General features: G+C 39.2%; 1 long non-coding RNA gene across 1 annotated transcript; it reads right to left on the bottom strand.

Annotated features, from left to right (window-relative positions):
- Window positions 1-11365: 11365 nt before the first annotated feature.
- LOC115835370 lies at window positions 11366-20653 on the bottom strand. The gene is made up of 3 exons (XR_004030336.1): window positions 20507-20653; window positions 19679-19761; window positions 11366-11708 (listed from the first exon to the last, which is right to left on the bottom strand). It is a non-coding gene; the product is annotated as an uncharacterized LOC115835370 (long non-coding RNA).
- Window positions 20654-21210: the final 557 nt, after the last annotated feature.

Raw genomic sequence — 21210 nt, 5'->3', positions numbered from 1 at the left:
CTACTATTTTTAAATACCATGACTGTGTGCTTTCAATCCTCTAAATTTTGTTGACCCCTGCTTTATGGACCAGAGCATGATCTGTTTTTAAAAACCTTCCACATACACGGAAGAAAAGTGCTACCCCTGCAGTTGTCAGGCTTAGGTTGTGTGTCAGTCACATAAAATTGGTTTATTGTGTTATTTGAATCTCCTTTATAATAAAATTTTCTTTTCCATGTTGTGTCAATTAATGAGAGAGGTGTACTAAACTCTCCAATCAAAATAATGGATTTATCTGCTTCTCTTTTTAGTTATGTCAATTTTTGCTTTAAATAATATGAAGCTATATTTTCAGGAGTGTAGGAATTTAAGATTGTTGTGTCTCTCTGTTGACCTGACTTCTTATGATCTTGAAATATATCTATTTGACACTAGTAACACTTTTTTTGTTGAAATCACTTTTGTCTGTTATTATTGTCACTGCATCTATTTTGCTTAATATATATGATGTGTCTTCTTCCATTTTTCAATGTCAGCACATGTGCATTATATCTCTGGTGACTTTTGGTGGTTGAAAACTTATATGTGCATCTTGCTTCTCTTTATTCAAACTGACAATGTTTTTAATTTTTTTAAAATAGGATTTAGTTCATTTATATTAAAAGTATTCATTTATATAATTGGGTCTAAATCTACCATCTCACTATATACTTTCTACATTTCCTACTGGATTATTTGCTCCTTTATTCTTTTTTCTTATTTTGAATTAATCAAATATTTTTTTCCCATTTACTCTCCTCTGTTATCTCTTAAATTTTACATAGTCTTGTATTACCTTTTTTAGAGTTTACTGTAGAAATTTCAATATGCATCTTTAAATTATTGCAGCCTAACTTAAGTTTTGCTTTTGTTATGTTTTGAACAATATCCCATAATTTACCCATGCCCTCTTTTTTCTCATCTTATTATGTTCTTATTTTATGTATGTCAGTCTCCCACAGAATAGTATTATTTTGTGTATAACACTCATTATTCTTGTATATTTGCCCACATATTTGTTCTTTCTAGTAAATTTTATTTTTTCAGCAGTACCGTACTCACATCTAGAATCAATTGAGTCCAGGAAAGAATTTTCATTTTCTAATTATTATTATTACTATCATGTTTCTTATAGGATGAATTCACTCAATGTTTGCCTGAAAGCATTTTATTACACCTTTTTACTCTAAATTAGCTGTATTGACAGATAATACAAATCCAATAATATTCACCAATTTTAAGTGGAATCAGAACACATAATTTTTCCATCACCTCCCAAAATACCCTTGTGCAGTTTTTGAGTCAGTCTCCTCCTTTTTGGCTCAGTCCTTTGCAGTCACTGATCTACTTTTTGTCAGTATAGTATTTTACTAGAATTCTGTATAGTCACATTCATTGAACACAATGCATTTGAGAGTCATTTATATTGCTGTGTACAACAGTACTTTATTCCTGTTTATTGCTGACTAGTATTTTGATGTGGGATATACCACAATTTATTCATTCATTCACCAGTGAAATAAAATTTGGGTTTTTTGTTTTTGTTCATTATTAATAAAGTTGCTATGAGCATTTATGAATAAATACTTTTTATTACATGCTTTTATTTCTTTTGGAAAAGCACTCAAAAGTGAAATTGCTTGGCCATTTGGTAGGTATTAAGTTGTATAAAAATAGCAAAATATTTCCCCACTGGCTATACCATTTTACATCCCCATGAGAAATTTATAAGAATTACAGCTGCTCTTTATCCTCATCAATAATTAATATTGCCAGTCTTTTTACTTTAGCCATTCTAGTGACCAAAGACAGGTATTTTATAGTGGTTTTAATTGAATTTTACCTAATAATTGATAATATTGAGCATTTTTTGTTGTGACCATTTTCAATTCCTATATTCTTTTTGATGCACTATTAAAAGCTTTATCTTTTAAAAATTCAATTGTGTGTCTTATGAATATTGTGATATAACAGATTTTAAATATATTCTGAACACAAATTCTTGTTCAGATATATATTTGCAAGTGGTTTCCAGTTTGTGGCTTCCCTTTTCTTTTTCTAATGGTGTCTTTGAAAAGGCAAAAAAAAAATTGATGAAATATAATTTATTGATTTCTTTATGATTTATGGTTGCCTAATTCAAGGTCATAAAGATACTTTTTCTAGAAATTTTATAGGTTAAGCTCTTACATTTAGGTATATTATTCACTTCTAGTTAATTTATGTGAATGGTGAGAGTGTATGATATTTATTTTTCCAAATGGTTATCTGTCTTTTCTAAGACAATATGTTAAAAACTATATCATTTCTTATTGTATTACACTGATATTTTTGTCAAAAATTTATTGATTATATATATGTGGGTATATTTATAGACTCTTCATTATGTTCAATTAATTTATATATGTATTCTTATACCAATATCACACTGTCCTAATTACTAATTTTAGAGTAATGCTTAAAGTTATGTATTAGAAAGCCTCCAAATTTGTTGTTAATTTTAAATGTTGATTTGGCTATTCTAGATTCCTCATTTACATATAATTTTAAAAATCAACTAACCAATTTCTACAAATGGGTTTGCTAGACTTTTGATTGGAATTACATTAAATATATAGATCCATTTGGAAAGGCTAGATATATTATCAATATTGAATCCTATGCTTTGTTCAATTCTTGAGTATTTTACAATTTTATGCTACTGTATATGATATTTCTAAAACTTTTAATTTCTAAATGTTTATCATATATATAAATGCAATTGATTTTCATATGTTGACTGCTGTCATTTGAATGTCCCCTCTAAAACTTATGTTGAAATTTAAATGCCATTGTACTAGTCTAAGGAGGTGGGATCATTAAGACTTGATTAGGTCGTGAGCGCTCTGCCCTCATCGATGGATTAATGCTATTATTGTGGGAATGGGTTCTTTATCACAAGGGTGCTTTCCTTATGAAAGGATGGGTTTGGCCCCCTTTTTTTCCTCTCTCTTGCCCTCTCTGTGCCCTTACAACATGAAGTAATGCAGTAAGAACACCCTGAAAGAAGCTGGCCCCTCGATTTTGGACTGCCTACCTTCCAGAATAATGAGTCATTAAATGTATGTTTATGACAAATTACCCCGTCCGTGGTTTTCTGTTATAGTGCCACAAAATGGACTGACATTGACCATCTCACCTATGACCTTGATAAACTCACATTAATTCTAGTAGCTTTTTGTACATTTTTCAGGAATTCTACAGAAATCTTTAGGATGCCTGTAAGTGAACAGTTTTATTTTTTTCCTTTCTAATCTAAGTGCCTTTATTTATTTTTCTTGCCTCATCATGCTGGCTAGTATCTCTAGCATAATAATAAGAAATGATGAGTACAGGGCTGGCGGGGTGGCTCATGCCTATAATCCCAGCATTTTGAGAGGCCAAATCACCTGAGGTCAGTAGTTTGAAAACAGCCTGGCCAACATGGTGAATCCCCATCTCTATTAAAAATACAAAAATTAGCTGGGCATGGTGGTGCACACCTGTAGTCCCAGCTACTTGGAAGGCTGAGGTAGGAGAATTGCTTGAACTTGGGAGGCAGAGGTTGCAGTGAGCCAAGATCGCCCCATTGCACTCCAACCTGGGTGACAGGGTGAGACTCCATCCATCTCAAAAGCAAACAAACAAACGAAAAACATGATGAGTACAAACATCTTTGTCTTGGTTCACCTAATGATAAAAAAATATTATCTTTCACTATGAATATATGTTTGTTGTAAGGTTGCATGGGTGCTCTTTATTGGGCTAAAGGAATACTGTTTTATTTCTAGTGTGCAGTTTTTATCAATATGAGTATGTTCTCTCTGCTTCTGTTTTGTGGTGTGATTTAAAAAAGTCATAAATGCATCTTGAATTTTGTCAAATTCTTTTTTGTATCTATTGAGGTGATCATATGGTTTTTATTCTCTAAGTTTGTTAATACGGTCAATTACATTTATTGATTTTTAAGTGCTAAAACAACATGGTCTCCCTTAACTAAGCCATATATTATAAAGTGTTATCCTTTTCATATATTTCTGGAACCAATTAGCTAAAAGTTTTGATAAGAATTTTAGTGTGTGATTTTATAATGTCTTTGTCTGATCTCAGTGCCAGTGTCGTGCTAGTTTCATAAAATTAGTTGGAAAGTTTTTACACCTGCTCTGTTTTTTTGGAAGAGTTTGTGTAGGATTGGTATTACATTTTCCTTTAATGTTTGGAATAATTCACCATGCTAGCCATGTGAACATGGGTTTCTTTATAAGCAGGTTTTTAATATACATTCAACTTCTAAAATCATTATAGGGCTACTATGCGATCTATTTTTTTCTTAAATGATTTTTGGGATTTTGTAGTGTTCAATAAATTTGTCCACTTAATCTCAGTTGCCAAATTTACTGGTATAAATGTACTTTTCTAATATGTTTTTATTTTTCTGTAGTATTTATAACAAAGTACTCAATTTCATTTCTGTTATTGGTGATGTGTTTTCTTTCTTTCTTTTTTCTTTCTTTTCAGCTTGTCCCAATGTTTATCGAAACTGTGTTGATCTTTTGAAGTGATCAAATTAAATTCTTTGAGTTTTAAAAATTTTATGCATTTTATCTTTTATTGATTTCTGCTCTTATTTTTATTATTTTCTTTCTTCTGCTACTTGAGTTTCACTTGCTCTTTTAAAAAATATGTATCTTTTGGGTAGAAGCCAAAATCATTTTGACATTTCTTATTTTCTAATGTAAGTATGTGATGCTATCAAATTAACTCTTTTCGTGGCTTCATCTATGTCCCAGTTATTTTGATGTTTCCTTTTCATTTTTGGTCAGTTTAAAATATTTTCCAATGTTTCTTGTGATTTATTCTCTGATCCATATTTATATTATTGTGCATTATTTAATTTCCAATTATTTGTGGATTTTTCCAGATATCTTCTTGTTATTTATTTCCAATTTAATTGCATTGTTTATGTCAGTCCTCTTAGGTTTACAGAGATTTTAAAATATATTTATATGTACATATTATATGTAATATATAATAAAATACAAATTTATAAATATATATAATAAAATGTGAATATATATATAGTGATATATATTTTAAGTGCATTCCTTGTGGCTACTTACATTTTGGTCTTCATTACAAAAAGTAGTCAGAAGTTTTTTGCCTTTTGTGACATTACAGGTATTTATATTTAATGTAATTATTGATATTGTTGGATTTAAATGTGTCATATTACAATTATATTTTTGAGGCCAGGCGAGGTGTCTCACGCCTGTAATCCTAGAACTTTGGGAGGCCGAGGCAGGCAGATCACCTGATATTGGGAGTTCAAGGCCAGCCTGACCAAAATGGTGAAACCCTGTCTCTACTAAAAACACAAAATATTAGCTAGGTGTGGTGGCATGTGACTGTAATCCTAGCTACTCGGGAGGCTGAGGCATGACAGTCACTTGAACCCGGGGGACGGAAGTTGCAGTGAATAGTGATTGCGCCACGGCATTCCAGCCCGTGCAGCAAAGTGAGATCTGTCTCAAGAAAAAAAAAAACGGAAAAAAAAAAAAACCTAAATTATCTTTTTGGTCCTACCTGTTATTCGTTCCTCCTTTTCCTATTTATTTGTCTTATTTTGCATTGATTATTATTTTTTGATTCCATTTTGTTTCTACTACTATTACATAACTTTATAAGAAATATATCACCTTACAATAGCATACTTACAGCTTCCATCCCTTGTGCTGTTTTTGTCACATGTTTTAATTCTACAAATGTTATAAAATTCATAAGACATTGTGGATTTGTTTTGTATGAAACCATGAATTTTCTTTCAAATTTATTAAAATATACAAAGGAGCACTTTATATATCTGTCTATATGTTGATCACTTCTGGTGCTCCTCATTACTTTATATAGATCCAAATTTTTATCTGGAACCATTTTTCTTCTGCTTAAATAATTTTAGCATTTTTCTTCTTGTGGATGTCTCCTGTTCATAAATTCTCCAGCTTCTGCTTCTGTAATAAATCTTTGTATCTCTTTTGTTTATAAGAGATATTTGTGCTAGATTTACAAAATTGAATTTTTTCTTTCTTTTATTTTCTCTTCTTTTTTCTTTCCTCTTTCTTCCTTCCTTCTTTCCTCCTCTTTCTTTTTCTTTCTGTCTTTCTCTTCCTTTGCTTCCTTTTTTCTTCTTTCTTTCCATACTAAAGGATGTCTCTACTGTCTCTGACATGTTCTGTTTCTGAAGAAAATCCATGTTTTTTCTTGTTTGTCCCTCCTTATATAATATGTCTTCTCTCTTCTGTTTTTAAGATTTTCTTCCTATTGCTGGTAGCAGAATTTTGATTATGATATCTCGCTTTTTTATAATTTTAATCTTCTTAGGATTTGTAAAATTTGTTGAATCAGCTATTTATAGTTTGCATCAAATTTATAAAATTTTGGCCATTATATTTTGATATATTTTTTCTTCATTTCTTCCTTTTTTCTGAGATTCCAATTGTAGATATGTTAGACTGTTTGATATTGCCCCACAGATTATCATACTATTTGCATTTTATTTCATTTTTTTATTTCTTTGCTTCACATTTAATAGTTTCTGTTGCTGTGTCTTCAAGTTTATGATCATTTCTTCTGCAATGTACATTTTGCTGATATTCCAATCTAGTGTATTTTAAATTCAGACTTCCTAGTGTCTATGGAAGTTTCATGTGCTTTTTGGAGAACTTTTATCACTCTCTTTCATGTCTCTGTTCTCCTTAAGTTTTGTGATCATATACAGTATTTTTTGAATCTGTTTTATGTCCTTTTTCTTCTTGTTCCATCATATCTGTCATTTCTGAGTAGTTTTTATTCATTAACTATTATCCTGGTTAGTAGTCATGTTTTTCTCATTCTTTCTTATTGAGTGCCAGATACTGGGTTTTGTTTTTGTTTTTGGTTGATGTATTTTGTTGTATTCCTTTAGATACTGTTTCATTTGCTTCTGATGCACAGTTCAGTTATTTGAGTCCGTTGGATTTTTTTGAGGCTTTTAAAAGTGCTGTCAAGGTTTGCCTAGAGAAACTTTTGTTCTAATACTAAGTTAGTTTTAGTACTAAGATGATAACTTAGGAGGAGTCTATTCAGGTACCCTTTCCATTATAACCTATGCTGGTGAAAACACAAGCAGTTCTCAGCCCTGAGTAAACTCTAAACATGGTTTCACTGACTCTTTTTCAATTAATACCAAATGTTTGCAGGTTTCTCTTTACCCCGGTTCCTTTGCACTGGCTCAGGCTGCATTGACCCCAGAGAAGAAAAGAGACAATGCACGTCGAGTCACCTAGCGAGGACTCTTTGCTCTCTGGAATGAAGTTATCTTATCCTTAGTGCATTCACAGTTATCAAGTATCTTTACAGAATGATTTTCCCATTTATCTTGTTATTTTTAGTTCTTATAGTGAAATGTTAGCTTTCATGACATATTAGAGTCAACCTGGAAAAATGGAAGATTTCTTACAGACCCAAGTCTGTGGGGAAAACAAATGTATTAAATCCATAGATGTATCTCTATTAAATGTGCCATACTCAACAAGGTAGATTGTTTATTAATTCTTGCAAAAGAATAGAGCTCATGAAGTAGCCACATATAAACTCAAAGGAGTCAAAGGTTCTACCTGTTAAAATATTAGAGTGTATTGAAACATTAAGAATCTCCCCTCCAACTCTCAACCCAGCATCTCTGCACCTTGTCATTCACTTTGTGGGATGGTTTCAGGTCAATGTGGAAATTGACCAGAAATGCTCATAAGAGCACAATACTTGGAAGAGATATAGAATTCTATAAGTATTAGAGTAAAGGAAGGGAGGAAAGCTTTATGAGTGAGTGAACTTGGGATACATTTGAGATAGGTAAGTAAAATATGTGAATCAGAAACTAATCAGGTGGGCAAAGTGCATTCTAGATGGAAGAAACAGAATGAGCAAAGCCATTGGGTCACATGATAAGAAAAAGATTTGGGCAGAGACATGGAGATAAATTAAGACTTTTAGAGAAGCAAATTGTTATTCCCTTAGGAAAGGCCTTGGTGGCCAAAGAGAAGCATAAGTAGTTCTTTACTGGCAGATTTAAATGCTCTGAGGCAGAAACCGTGTGTAGGTTTGTGTATTACTAAATTCGTGGTAGAGTCTCAATTTATACAGATTAGATTTTAAACTCAGTGTGGCAGGTGAAATAGTGCACTGCTAAAACTACCTTTTAATGATCTCTTCATTACTCCATTAAATATGATATACAGAAATACTGTCTCTTAAAAAATTCCAACATCACCAGTTTTCTTCCAGCCCTGTAATAGATTTCCATATTTGAGAACAAGATAAAGTCATTGGCTTATGAACAGGAGCCATATTATATAGAAAGTTCATATCTGTAATAAGCAGACTAACTCGCTGTCAGCACTGAGGGAATTTAGTAGAGTTCACACATGTTAATTGTATGTAAGTTGTGGCTCCACTGGGATCTCATTAGGATGGATTGTGGTGGAAGATACTGCAGTAGTGTGGTGACTGGGGAGGCTTTCTGACTTCCAGGGGAAAAGTAACTAAAATTTTACTTGTGGCCCATTTTGAAAGGCTTGACAAGTTATTTGGTTTGAGTGCTGAGAATGTCAATGGTGAGAAGAGGCAAAAAAAAAAGACTTGCATGAGGGGAAGATGACGGAGCATTCACTAGAATAGGAGGCTCGGCCATGCGGCTGCTTTCTGTGCAGTGAGGGGGATGGCGTTGTGTTGAAGATGCTATGGGCTATCCAGTTAGTGATGCTTGGAGGACAGAAAAATACAGGGCTGGACATAGGAATGACTAGATCTCCAGGCTGACAGCTGTCTGCACATATCATGTTTGAAACTATGGCCTTGAGTAAGACTATATGGACTTAGCCAGAGATTAATAAATGGATTTATAGTTCAGAGAAGCCTTGGCATACTGGTAAGCATTACTTTTCCCTAGTAGGGTCTACTAAATTTCATTACGTAGACCTTGGAAGATATGACCCAAGCCATAATCTCATCTCATGCAGCAGTAGCTCTTCATCTGTTTGCCCTCAGTGGGTGTTCAGGTAGGGAGTGGTTGTTATTTGCTGACCCTGATCTTACATGGTCTTCATCACCCAAAGAGCTCTGCTGTGTCCCTAGAATGAGTATATCAGCATGTGGCCAAGGCAGTCTCATAGGGCTGGTGACAAGTATTCATTCATCAGACAAAAACTTATCACCTTGAAGTCACCAGCTGCATACTGAAATATCAGACCTGAGAAACTGATCAACTTTCAACTTCAGCAAAAGGTGTTTGAGTTTGGCCCCTCTGAAAGACAAGTCATAATTCTGATTTTACTTGAATGGTAGAGAGAATAATGTGACATTTTATTTGCACAAAGAGTACTTTCCAATATCTCATTGTATATGCAGTATATAATTCACTAAGATCCTTGTCATGCTTTTCCTAATTATTTCTTTTTTTGGGAGGGGGAAGTTATACAATTCATTTTTATAACATTTTAATGTAAAACTAACACCATATTGTGAGCAGGATATCATGGTTTATATAATTCCCTTGGATTTATTGCTTGCAGTTCTATGTATTAATCATAATATCACACATTAGAAATTGCTTCTCTACCTTGCCCATTATATTTATATAGAGGGTCATAATTACCAATGTATTCATTTTCAAAGTCTTTTGGTTTGACTCCAGTCTCATTTATTATGGTTGCATTATTTCTGTAATGCTGTTTATTAGTTGGTGCCAATCAATATCATAATACATTTGCTGTGTTGCAGCCAAGTCATATAATAGATAAAAAATTCTGTGAGTCACATCTTTTACTACCCTGTCAGTTGCCTGAGAATGAAACTAATTGAAAAATTTCTCCATATGCATTTAAAAGAGGCATATATTTGCTGTGACATGGGCAGAGACACAGCTCAGATTAACAAGAGAGAATGCCGTTACCATATAGCAGGCCTCATTTTTCTCACTGGTAAAATCAGGTTCACCTATCTCAGGGTTTGTTAATCTAAGGTTTGCAGAGCCCGAATTTCCTTGGAGCCTTAGGGGAGGTTCTGAGAACTTGGGACCCCTCTCCATTCATGCCAACAAGAGCAGCTACACTTTTGTTTCATATATTGTATATGTGGATATAAGGATCCATGCATAATTATGTTTTAATAAAAGTTTCCATGAGTCTAATATTATATGATTTCATGAAGCAAAATACTTAGATTCCTATGGATATGACAGAAATAATAGATCATGAGCCCGTGGAGCTCTTCGTGTGAATGCCTGGATATTTGGAGGTACCAAAGGATGAGTGCAGGAAGCGGAATCTCATTAAAATGAAGAAAGCTCACCTTCATTCATGTACTGAGCATTGCTTCCCGGGGAAATACGACGTGTTGAGACAATGTCCCTAGTGTCAAGGCTGGGGACATTGACAGTGCTGACAATGGGGACATTATCTCCACATGTTGTATTGAGGGGAAGGTTCAGGGCAATTGAGGCAGACACCCCAGACTGGGCCATACTAGAAGGTTACCAAGGCACCAACCCTCTGGCTCACCGTCTTCTGGAAGTCACAGTGGCTAACTTATATTCACATTGGTTTCTACCCTACCACAGCCTGCAGAATCTTGTGTCCATAACTTTTATTTAATGTTTCTTGAATAATATCAAGGAAAACATACCCAGGAAAGAAACGTGAAAGGGATGTGGAGTGATAGGAATGGAGCTGATAGGAGCTAACCACACTCAAGAGGATTTGGGGTTCATGTTCCCATAGGTAGGCTGATACATACCTGGGCAGATGTTGCAACAGCAATCTTTCAGAGCTGTGAGGGCAAGGTATGTCCAAACAGGATGGAATATTCCACCTCCATCCTGAAGCTGATAGTGTAGCTGTGTATGTGCAGCTAATACATCATGAAAGAGCGTGACCATAGTCCAGATACCTGTATGGAGATGTGAGTTCTGCAGGGGTGTTACATTGAAGTATATCAGTCAAGCAAAAGTAGGAGATATTTTTTTCTGAATGCAGGTAGATGTGTTGCATTGATTTTTAGGCTCCTTGAAACTATTAGTAGTAACCCTTTCCCAAGGCCACCACACTACACAACTCTGAGAAGCACCAGGCACATGGAAAGCAAGAGGAAAGGTAACTCCTGAAGCTGAGTGGTGCGGCAGCCCTGAATCCTAGTATTAAGTCGCCATCCTCCAGCTGTCTTTGGCCACCTCTGTCTAAACAGCTCAAGGATGCATCAATAATCTACATTTTCTAAACCAAGCACACTCCCTACTTCCCTATCCTCACTTCCCTCTGACCCCTAGTCCCCTGTATGCTCTTCATCGTGGTGGTGAAGCGTTGTCACCCCTTGGTCACCTCCATCACATTTGCTTTCTCATTCCCAAAGATCAGCCAGCTACACAGCCAAGTGACACATCCTTCCCCTTTTGCTCTGTCAAGCTTCTGTAACTGGCATCGTTAACCTTTGGGACCTCATATAATCTTCGCAGCTGAGAAGCTCTCTGACAGCTTCCTCTGGCTTGGGGACTCTCTCCTTTAGATGAGAGCTGGGTAGAACATCATCCAAGTCAGCTTCTCAGAGCTCGGTGTTGATTGCGGACCTTCATTCTTTCTTTCCTAGTGCATACAGGATAAAAGACAGCTTAGTGCAAGGTATTTCACTTTAAGACCCCCAAATGCTTACGAACTTACCTCCTGATTATTTCTATGCAAGGACCCCATGCTTATGACTCAAGGCCATTCTCCTTTCCTGCATGATTTTGCTTTCATTTTTCAACTGTCCCCTGGAAGGCCTGTTCTCCATCTCCACCCATCAAAGTTCTCACCATCAATTCCACTATATGTGTGCACCTGGCCACCCTTCCCACAGTACCTCTGCCCCACACAACTCAGACTTCCTATACTGAAAGTTGGATTTGCCCTTTTCATTCTGAAAACACAGCCAGTTGTTATGTTTATCCTTTTCGGAGCTGAAAACATAGGCAGACAGACTCAATTACCATAGGTCAGAGGTTGAATCAACCCACAGCATTTCAAGCTTCTGCTGGAGAATCCTGATTTATCCTTCTGAGGAAAATTACAAAATAAAAGTTTTTTTTTTAAATTGACATTTTATGACTCCAAGAACAGTGAGCAAATGCAGTGTTAAAGAGTTGGGTATATATAGCTATTTAGGGTTTGTCTTTTTAAATAAAATTTAAGAAACACGAAGCTTCCAAAGGTACTCAACTGTTACCCAAACTGTCTTACTTCATCTCTGAGTACTATAACTTTCCACTTGAAGGCATGTGATGGTCACAGTGATTGGGCAATACTGTATATTGATTATTTCATATATTTATTTCATATATTTATTTGTAAGAGATGAAATTTGCTTGCTAATGTTGTATATGAAAGCAGCCTTCTGCTAATATACTTATAGTTCTAAACAGTAGACAATATATTGCTAAGTTTCTATATTAAATATTATAAAGGTGACAGATTCCTTTGTTGCTCTGAAAATGTAAGATTTTGATTTACCTTTCTCTTTTTAGGCATACTTTACCCAAAAATGTGACCCTAGCATATTCAGTACAAACAAACTGAAATCTATTTTTTTCTAGCATTTTCTCTAGACTGGAAGACAAACTATAATTAATTTATAGCTTGCTTTTCTAATTTATTAATCCCCAAAATAATCCAAATTCATCTGAAGCCCATTTTCTCTTTATTTAGTATCATTTTGTTGTTGTCATTGTTTTTCTTTCCTTTTTTTTTTTTTTTTTTTTTGGTGTTTGAGATGGAGTCTCACTCTTGTCGCCCAGGCTGGAGTGCAATGGTGCAACCTCAGGTCACTGCAATCTCTGCCTCTCAGGCTCAAGCGATTGTCCTGCCTCAGCCTCCCCAGTAGCTGGGATTACAGGCACACATCACCACGCCTGGCTAATTTTTTTAAAATGTATTTTTAGTACAGACGTGGTTTCACCATGTTGTCCAGGCTGGTCTCGAACTCCTGACCTCAGGTGATCCACCCACCTCTGCTTCCCAAAGTGCTGGTATTACAGGTGTGAGCTACCACATCTGGCCTGTTTTTTTTTTTTTTTTTCTAACCAGTATCTTTACATTTGGATCATTCACAGTGAAATTCCTCTTTCTTTTTTTTCTTTCAGTAATGGCATTTCCAACCCTATTTCTCATGAACTCTGTTCCGTTAAACAGTTTCAGGAATAGTCTTCTCTCCTGTCTATCTAAAGACACATGTTGAGTTTTCAGCCTTTTGTTTCCAAATTGAGTCATCCTGTCTCCTTCCTATTTTTAATGCAAAACATCCTGTATCTGTTTTTCAGGCTACTGCATACGTCTCCCTCTTTTTGGACTGTCCGTAGTGACGTTCTGTTAACTTTGTGGTTGTGGAGTGTCTGTGTCTTCTCCACCTTAGGAGATCTCTGAGGGACGCTCCTCATAAAGTGTGGGCACGGGGTAGCTACCATATGTGTGAATAAATTTTTAAAAATACTGTATATAGTATGCAGACATGGCATTAGCCATTTATTCCAAAGTCATGTGTATTAGCTTAGAAACTATAAATTGTGTCAGATTGAACGTTTGGTTGTCTATCTGGCCAAATGTCCTCATGATCTGATGAAGACTGCTTGTCCTGGCATATGGACATTAGTGTTGGATGATTGTTTGGGAGCAGGCCTGTGCATGTTGGATCCCTACACTCGACCACTGGATGCCAGTAGCATCTCCCTCTCCCAAGGGTGACCACCCAAAATGTCTCCAGACATTGCGAGATGTCCCTGTGGGGGACTGTGTGTGGCAAAATCATTCCTGGCTGAGAAAACCATCCAAGAGCAGGTGTTAATTAAGGACAGATGTCCAATGCCAACATAGAGAAAGAAGAACACGTAGAAATGAAAGGCATTTAGAGTCCAGCATGTTGACAACTGTCAGAATACATTAAATACATCACATTATTCTGAGGCAAAACATTCTTTTTGAGTGATTTTGGTAAGTGTCTGCATAACAGCAGTTTCAAAGGAAAAGAGTTTTGCTTGAAGTGAGAATTTATCCAAAGGTGAAATAAGAGGATCACATCCAACATTTGTCCTAGAAAGATTGAGAATTCTTTTGCTCTTGACAGAAGAGGGAGGGCTTTTTTCCTTCATTTAAATTTTTTTTTTCACTTCTGGTCCATCAGGAATATCTCAGATTCAGAATAAAGTATTGGTATTCCACAGAAGACAAGGAAAAAGGCCCAATGCCCCAGCTCTTGGTTGCAAATATTGTGCAGAAAGATTTCCCTGAGTGCCAAGAAAAGGATTTTTTTTTTCCTTTTTAGCAAAAAGTGTAAAAGCCTCAGTTAACTCACAGAAATAAAAAGGACACAGGGACGTGCCTGTCAATCAAAAATAGTTGTAAGAAATCAAGGATCTATGGGCAGAACTGGTTTTAAATAACTCACTCTCTCCGCTTGGCTCAGCCTCGTTCCATGAAAACAGAAGCCTGGCCGGGTCGTTAGTGCCAGGCGGAAAGGACTGTGCCCAGCTCCCCAGAAGGGCACTTGTGGTTCCCTGCACACAGCTGGTGATGCCCAGGGTCGCAGGGCATCACCACACAGGCACCCATGGTGACTTCAATCTTCCTGCTTGTTGATGTCCACCTTTCTTCTAATCCTATACAGGGGGCAGAAAACCTGTTCTCAGAGCTGTTCTTTTTCAGATTCTGAGGTGAGGAAAAGATTGTAGTACATACAGGCTGAGTAAGGTGCGAGGGAATTTTGAAATAAAGTGAAAGTTTTGAGTTTTTAAAGCTGGCACTGCTGGTCCTGGACGCGTGCCATGAGGTGGCCAAACCTTTCCATCCGTGAGTGGCAGCTCTCACAAGCTCTGTCCTTAAACCATGGCTGTTGGCCTGCATCCTAATGGATATTGTGAAGCATTTTTCCCACTTAAAGGAGACTGTATTTATCTCTTAGAAAGTAGAGCAACCCGGAGCCTAGTGAGCATTTCTCTGCTTCATCAAAGGCCGTTGATTTCACTTCCTCTGCTTTAGAACATTAACTACATGGCCCTCGGCATAGGGAGGGCTTGTCACCGAGATTCCTTTCTTGCCTATAAACCCCAGAATAGAGTCTCACACACCCGAGATGGAGCCGTGGAGAAGGCACAGCTGTGTCCTTCCAGAGCCTTTCCCGATATGGACTTGCTGATTATGTTCACGATGTTCTAAGACGCTGACCCCAGAGGGGCTGCCCAGAGTTCTGATCTCAAGGAAAACTCTGAGTATTCTTCAGTCTCTCACACCTGGCAAAGCACAGGGAACCAAGCTCACCTCCAGTTTGCCCACCAAATATCTTGGGGTCTCCAGAAAGACTGTGCACTTCAGTTTCTTTGACCCTGCAGTGAGGGGAAAGGTGACCCTCCTCCTCCCACATGGACATTTAGTGATGATCAAATTCAGCAACATGTGCTTGTATCAAGTATGAAAGTCAGCCCTGAGCCACAATAGCCTCCCCCAAAGTAGTCACAGAGCTATCAAAGCTCAGTGTTACAAAAGCAAATCAAGCAAGCTGAACTCAAAGTTGTCCACCAGAAGATTCTAGAAAAGGATGGGCTTTCCTGGGCTGAGCCTCTGCCTTGTCTTTACGCAAACATCATTCAGCAAACACTGATGACCCCATCCTATATAGTGTGAAGGTCGGGGAGCAATCCAAAAGACACAGCGTCCCGCCATCAAAATGCTGTGTGCATTCCCGTGGTGCCCTGGCAGAGCAAAGCCAGCTCAATGACGGGCATAACCCAACCCAGGGAGACATCCAGGTGGCAGAGGGAAGGCTGCACTTGACTCTCATTTGCCAAGTAAACATTTTCCAAAGGGTTTAAACCCATTGCATTCTCATTTGAGCTGGCTCCTTTGTGGCATGTGGAAGGCCCCTCTGAGGGCTTGCTGGGGAGGAGGAAGGGGAGCTTGACAGCCTTCCTTATGTCTCAGGCCTCCAGATGGACAAAGTCTGAATCGGGCACAGGCAGGGCCCTGACCAGTGCTCCAGGACTGATGTTTCCTGGACGTGGCAAAGGTGCTGGCAGTCAGGAAGGAGAACCTGTGTGCTGGTGCTCGGAAGCAGTTCCTGAAGATCTCAATCTTCGGCTGTCCCCAGCACACCTCCTGACACTAGGAGTCTCCACACACCTAAGCCAGCCGCTGCCTTCCAGAACCCACCTGTTCAGGAGGCCCAATTCCCTTTAAAGAATAGTCTTCCTTACACATGGTGCGTAATAGTCTCCCCCAGTACGTGGTCCGTGGGTCAGAAATTACGTTTCTCCCTCCACAGCGGTCTGTGCTCTCACTCACCCACAGGCTCGCCCAGCTGGCAACCCTCCTTCCTCCCGGCTGGCTGGCTGTGGCTGGCGGCTGCTCTAAGGTGCCCCAGCACTGTTCCTGCTGTGCTGTAAGCCTGCATGCCCTCCCACAGGACACTCTGGTGGAGACACCACATTCTGGCTCCATGTTACACCACGTGGCTTTCAGAGCTGCTAAGGCCTCTCTCCTAGAAGGCGCCATTGCACACCCCCTCTCAAGTCTCCTCCCATCCTGCCAGGGGCTGGCAGGGGCCCTGCATGTCTGGACAGCACTCCAGCACTGGATTGCCCTTCCGCATCTGACAACAATGCTCTGTGTGTTAGGAAACCCAGCTTTTCTGTAGCCTCTGGGTATGGGCGACAGTAATTGCCAAGTCACAGAGGGAGTTGCCACAGAGCTGGAGGTGAAGCGTCTGACCCAGAGTCTCCTCCTGTTGAGTGTGGACATTGGAGGAGAAATCGGGCCCCTGAATTGGATTATCTTCCTAGAATACGCATTCCTGTTAAGTTCTTCTCTCCATAATTCTCCCTGCCTGGGGCTAGCTCCTTTCTGTCCTCTGAAATTGCTTCCCATGTCTCCCACTTTTACTCTGTCTTGAGTAGGAAAAAGAATACAACAGGAATAGACTGGGCGTGTGCCTTGTGCTGGCTTTGTTTGCAGTCTTAATTTTTCGGATCTTTGCTGCAGGTGCTATAGTGGGAAAGACAAGTGCTGCCTTCAATGGATAACTATTATTAATTTAAAATCTACATGCTAAATGTGAGCAGGGAGAAGCCCAGGTCATTATCCAGATTCTACCACACAGAAAAATGAGTTGGGCGCCTGCCAGTTATAAATCCTCTCCTCTAAGAGATATTTGCAGCTGGCTAAGATGATCCTGATGTAATGGAAGCATTTAATGTAGAAAATGTTGTTCTATTTCTCTTCCTGATAGCACCAGACAACCAGGGTGTTGAGATGGGGGAGAAGAGCTAGAGAGGAAGGCTGCCCAAGAAAAGCAATATGTTTGCTACGCTGATCAATAAGAAGATTAACTTACCCAAGTAGAAGATGTATCAATCTTGTTATTGATCGGTTTAGCACACATATTGGTGTGCTGGTATAGGATTACAGAGCTGTCTGGGCAGCTCTTCATCAGGTCCTGGGTAGATAGCTATTCCTGGTGGCAACTGTGGGACCTCACACTTGCGGTGCATGCATCAATAGCAAAGGTCACCTCTCTTCTCTTCCCATTCAAGGTGATCTCTGGAGAAGGGGACTGAGGGAGAGAGAGAGGTGGGATTATGTCAGTGGGCAGCATGTACTGGATTCAAGGTTAATCGACAAGCTCTTGTTTAGTGAGGGGCTCCTGGGACCTGAACTCAAAAAGATAATAATAATGAAAGCTTTTACGTGTTGAATATTTGGTGAGAGCTCAGAGAAAATCATTTTAAGCATCCACATTTGTGACTCAGCTGCGATCATTGAATGTACCCTGTACCTCAGTGCTGAGAAGTAGACTAATGTCTATTTTCAGAAATAGCAAAAAAGGTGGCAGATTTTATTCTTTAGAAATAGCAATGACTTAAATATCTTTAGAAAAATGGCAAATACTGTATTTTGAATCACAGATATGGAATAATTAAGAGGTTTTTGAGGTGATATTTCATGTAGCTTTTAAAATTGTGTGTTCATTCAATAAATATTTACTGCACACAAAGTCTAAATCTTTTGGCTTGTGACAAGAGATCAATCCACTGTGTACTTTTAGTGCTAATCCACTTTGAGAAAGAGTGAATGGAGCAGAATGAGATGACATCATTCCAGGAGCCGAAGAGCTTCTTTCACCCACACTCAGCTACAACTCCAAGGAAAGGGCAAATCCTTAGATTAATTCTTCACAATTATTATTATCTGCAACTTGAGTAATTGTATTATAAAACTAAATTTCATTCCTAGTTAATTCCACAATGGTTTGGCTCATTTCACCTCATTTCATAAAAGATAAATACTTGGCCCAAGATCCTTTGCTTCTTATTTCCCTTCAAAACCTGAGAACTGAAGCTCATTGCAGAGGGACTTGGATACCATCACATCCTAAGGTATTACAGACAAGATGGCGCGGTGGCTCACGCTTGTAATACCAGCACTTTGGGAGGCCGAGGCGGGCGGATCACGAGGTCAGGAGATCGAGACCATGGTGAAACCCCGTCTCTACTAAAAATACAAAAAATTAGCCGGGTGTGGTGGTGGGCGCCTGTAGTCTCACCTACTCAGGAGGCTGAGGCAGGAGAATGGCGTGAACCCGGGAGGCGGAGCTTGCAGTGAGCTGAGATCGCACCACTGCACTCCAGCCTGGGCGACAGAGCGAGACTCCGTCTCAAAAAAAAAAAAAAAGGATGAACGCACTGTGGTTCTTGCGGGGGGAAATTGTGCTTACATACAAGGAAGACAAAGGTTGCCTCTTTCTCTGAGGAAGTCTTGATCCCTCTGGGGAATTCCCTTGGACATCCAGGAGAGAAGAGTCCAGGGCTGCTGTGTTTAGTGGCTGATGTCCACCATGCTAGCGTGAGTGTGTGTTAGTGGGTGACGTCCACCGTGCTAGCGTGAGTGTGTGTTAGTGGCTGACGTCCACCGTGCTAGCATGAGTGTTAGTGGGTGATGTCCACCGTGTTAGTGTGAGTGTGTTAGTGGGTGATGTCCACTGTGTTAGGGTGAATGTGTGTTAGTGGGTGACGTCCACTGTGTTAGCGTGTGTGTTAGTGGGTGACGTCCACCGTGTTAGTGTGAGTGTGTTAGTGGGTGACGTCCACTGTGCTAGCGTGTGTGTTAGTGGGTGACGTCCACTGTGCTAGCGTGAGTGTTAGTGGGTGACGTCCACCGTGTTAGTGTGAGTGTGTTAGTGGGTGATGTCCACCATACTAGTGTGTGTGTTAGGGGCAGTGTTGTGGAGGCGTCACCGGGTAAGGACAGGAGACAAGGGCCTGTCAGTGTGACTTTTTTGTCTGGTATAATTTTATATGCTTAGGCAGAGAAAGTGAGATGATCACCTACTGGTTAATTCATCCAAAAATATTTCTTGAATGCTAAATATTTTGCCAGGAATTGAGAGTGACAGATGAAAATGGTTGTTCACCGCCTTCAAAAAAAAGAAATGGAGAGTCTAGAAGGCAAAGAGACCCAGGCCATCATGTGCATTTAGGGAGGTGTCTAAGGGCATGGTGCTTCTTTCTCTCTGGGTGCAGGCACCATCAAACACACACCTTGTGACAGTCTTCCTAGTGGGAAAGGTTATTTCAGTGGCCTCCGTTAGTTGTGTCAAAGCAAGGCAGAAATCATCCGTGTTCTAGGAAAAGGGAACAAACAGAAATCCACCTCGTGATGTGTCTAGTTTATGCTCTGAGCATAAACCAGAGCTTTCTGGTTATCAGGGTGCCCCCAGATGGAGCGCTGTCTTTAGGAGACCCCCTACTTTGCTTTTTCCAGAGGTGGTGAGAGACAGATTGGGCAACAGCTTGTCACCAGGCACAGTAAGCATGGATTGGTTACCTAAAAAGAGTGACCTGTATGGATCTTTCTAAACCTAAGGGTTTATAATTCTGTTAAATGATCAGTGAAAAAAAAAAAGTAAAATTGCATTCAAAAGTGTGTTTACCTTGTGGGTAACTAACAAAGAAGTGAAGTCAATGGCTCCACAAAAGCCAAAGGTTTAGAAACATGATCTCCAAAGCTGCTCCTCAATGAGATACCTGGACCTAACTAAACAAAATGTTTGTCTGCAGCTCAAAAGATTTATTTCTGTCATTCCTAAACAGTGAGACATCTCCTAAGCTGCAGACAATCACTCACGTGCTGTCAGCTGCCTCTCCAGGCTGTGAGGACATCATCGCTGAACTGCCTCTCCTCTTACACTCCATTCCCCTTTGGGGTCAACATCACACATTTCTAGAATATCTAACTGTGTTGAAGAGGGTAGCTTTTGACCACAGAACTGAGTTTTTCTCTTTGCACAGAGTTAATTGGCCATAAGGGGCCTGAGTCTCTATCTTGCTCTCATTAGCACCAAATTTTAACTAAATGGCCTGACTGACCCATGTCCAGAGCCAGCTTCCTCATCAAATGGTAAGATGAAAGTCCTCTGTGGCGCTTGTCATTCATTAGTGTTTACATGGTGATGGCTGAGGCTCGGGAGGCTGTGGGTCTGAGGGGAACACACTGGAAAACTTCTAAAGTTCCTTCCAATTTGGCATCCTGCATTTTTATGACATGCCTATGACGCCAGAATAGGACATTATATGGCAAGTATTGGAAGCCATTTGCCTGAGACAGTGCCCGGGTGAGGGTGTGCCCCAGCTCCAGGAAACCAAGCCAAGGGAAGATAATTAACGCTAGCCTCACACAGCCTGCTTAGGCCCAGGATGATTCATTTTCAGCCAATATTGTGGGCAGCCTGGATATGGCTAAAGAGCATGAGACCTACGGGATGCCGAGCAAAGTTTGCTGAATGTATTTGGAGGGAATGGCCATACGACACAAAGCTCCTTCATTCCTGTATTCATTTATTCCTTCACCGGCTCACCGCTTCCTGCGCACAGGTGATGTGTAGAGGGTGAGCCAGGGTAGGGATGTGCAGGTGGGGACCGGGTTTCTGGGAGCCTCACCTTGAGGGCTAATGCATAGCGTTGGGGGACGGCGTTGAGATTTCTGCGTTCTTCGTCCCTTGCACAGTGTGTCTGGGTGTCCTCAGCATTGTGATCCGCATTGGCTCCTGGAAGTCTCTCCTGTGAACATAATT

This window comes from Nomascus leucogenys, chromosome 6 (assembly GCF_006542625.1).
Source record: "Nomascus leucogenys isolate Asia chromosome 6, Asia_NLE_v1, whole genome shotgun sequence".
Lineage (NCBI taxonomy): Eukaryota > Metazoa > Chordata > Mammalia > Primates > Hylobatidae > Nomascus > Nomascus leucogenys.
Note: the sequence above shows the minus strand (reverse complement) of the source record. Positions and strands in the feature narration are given on the sequence as shown.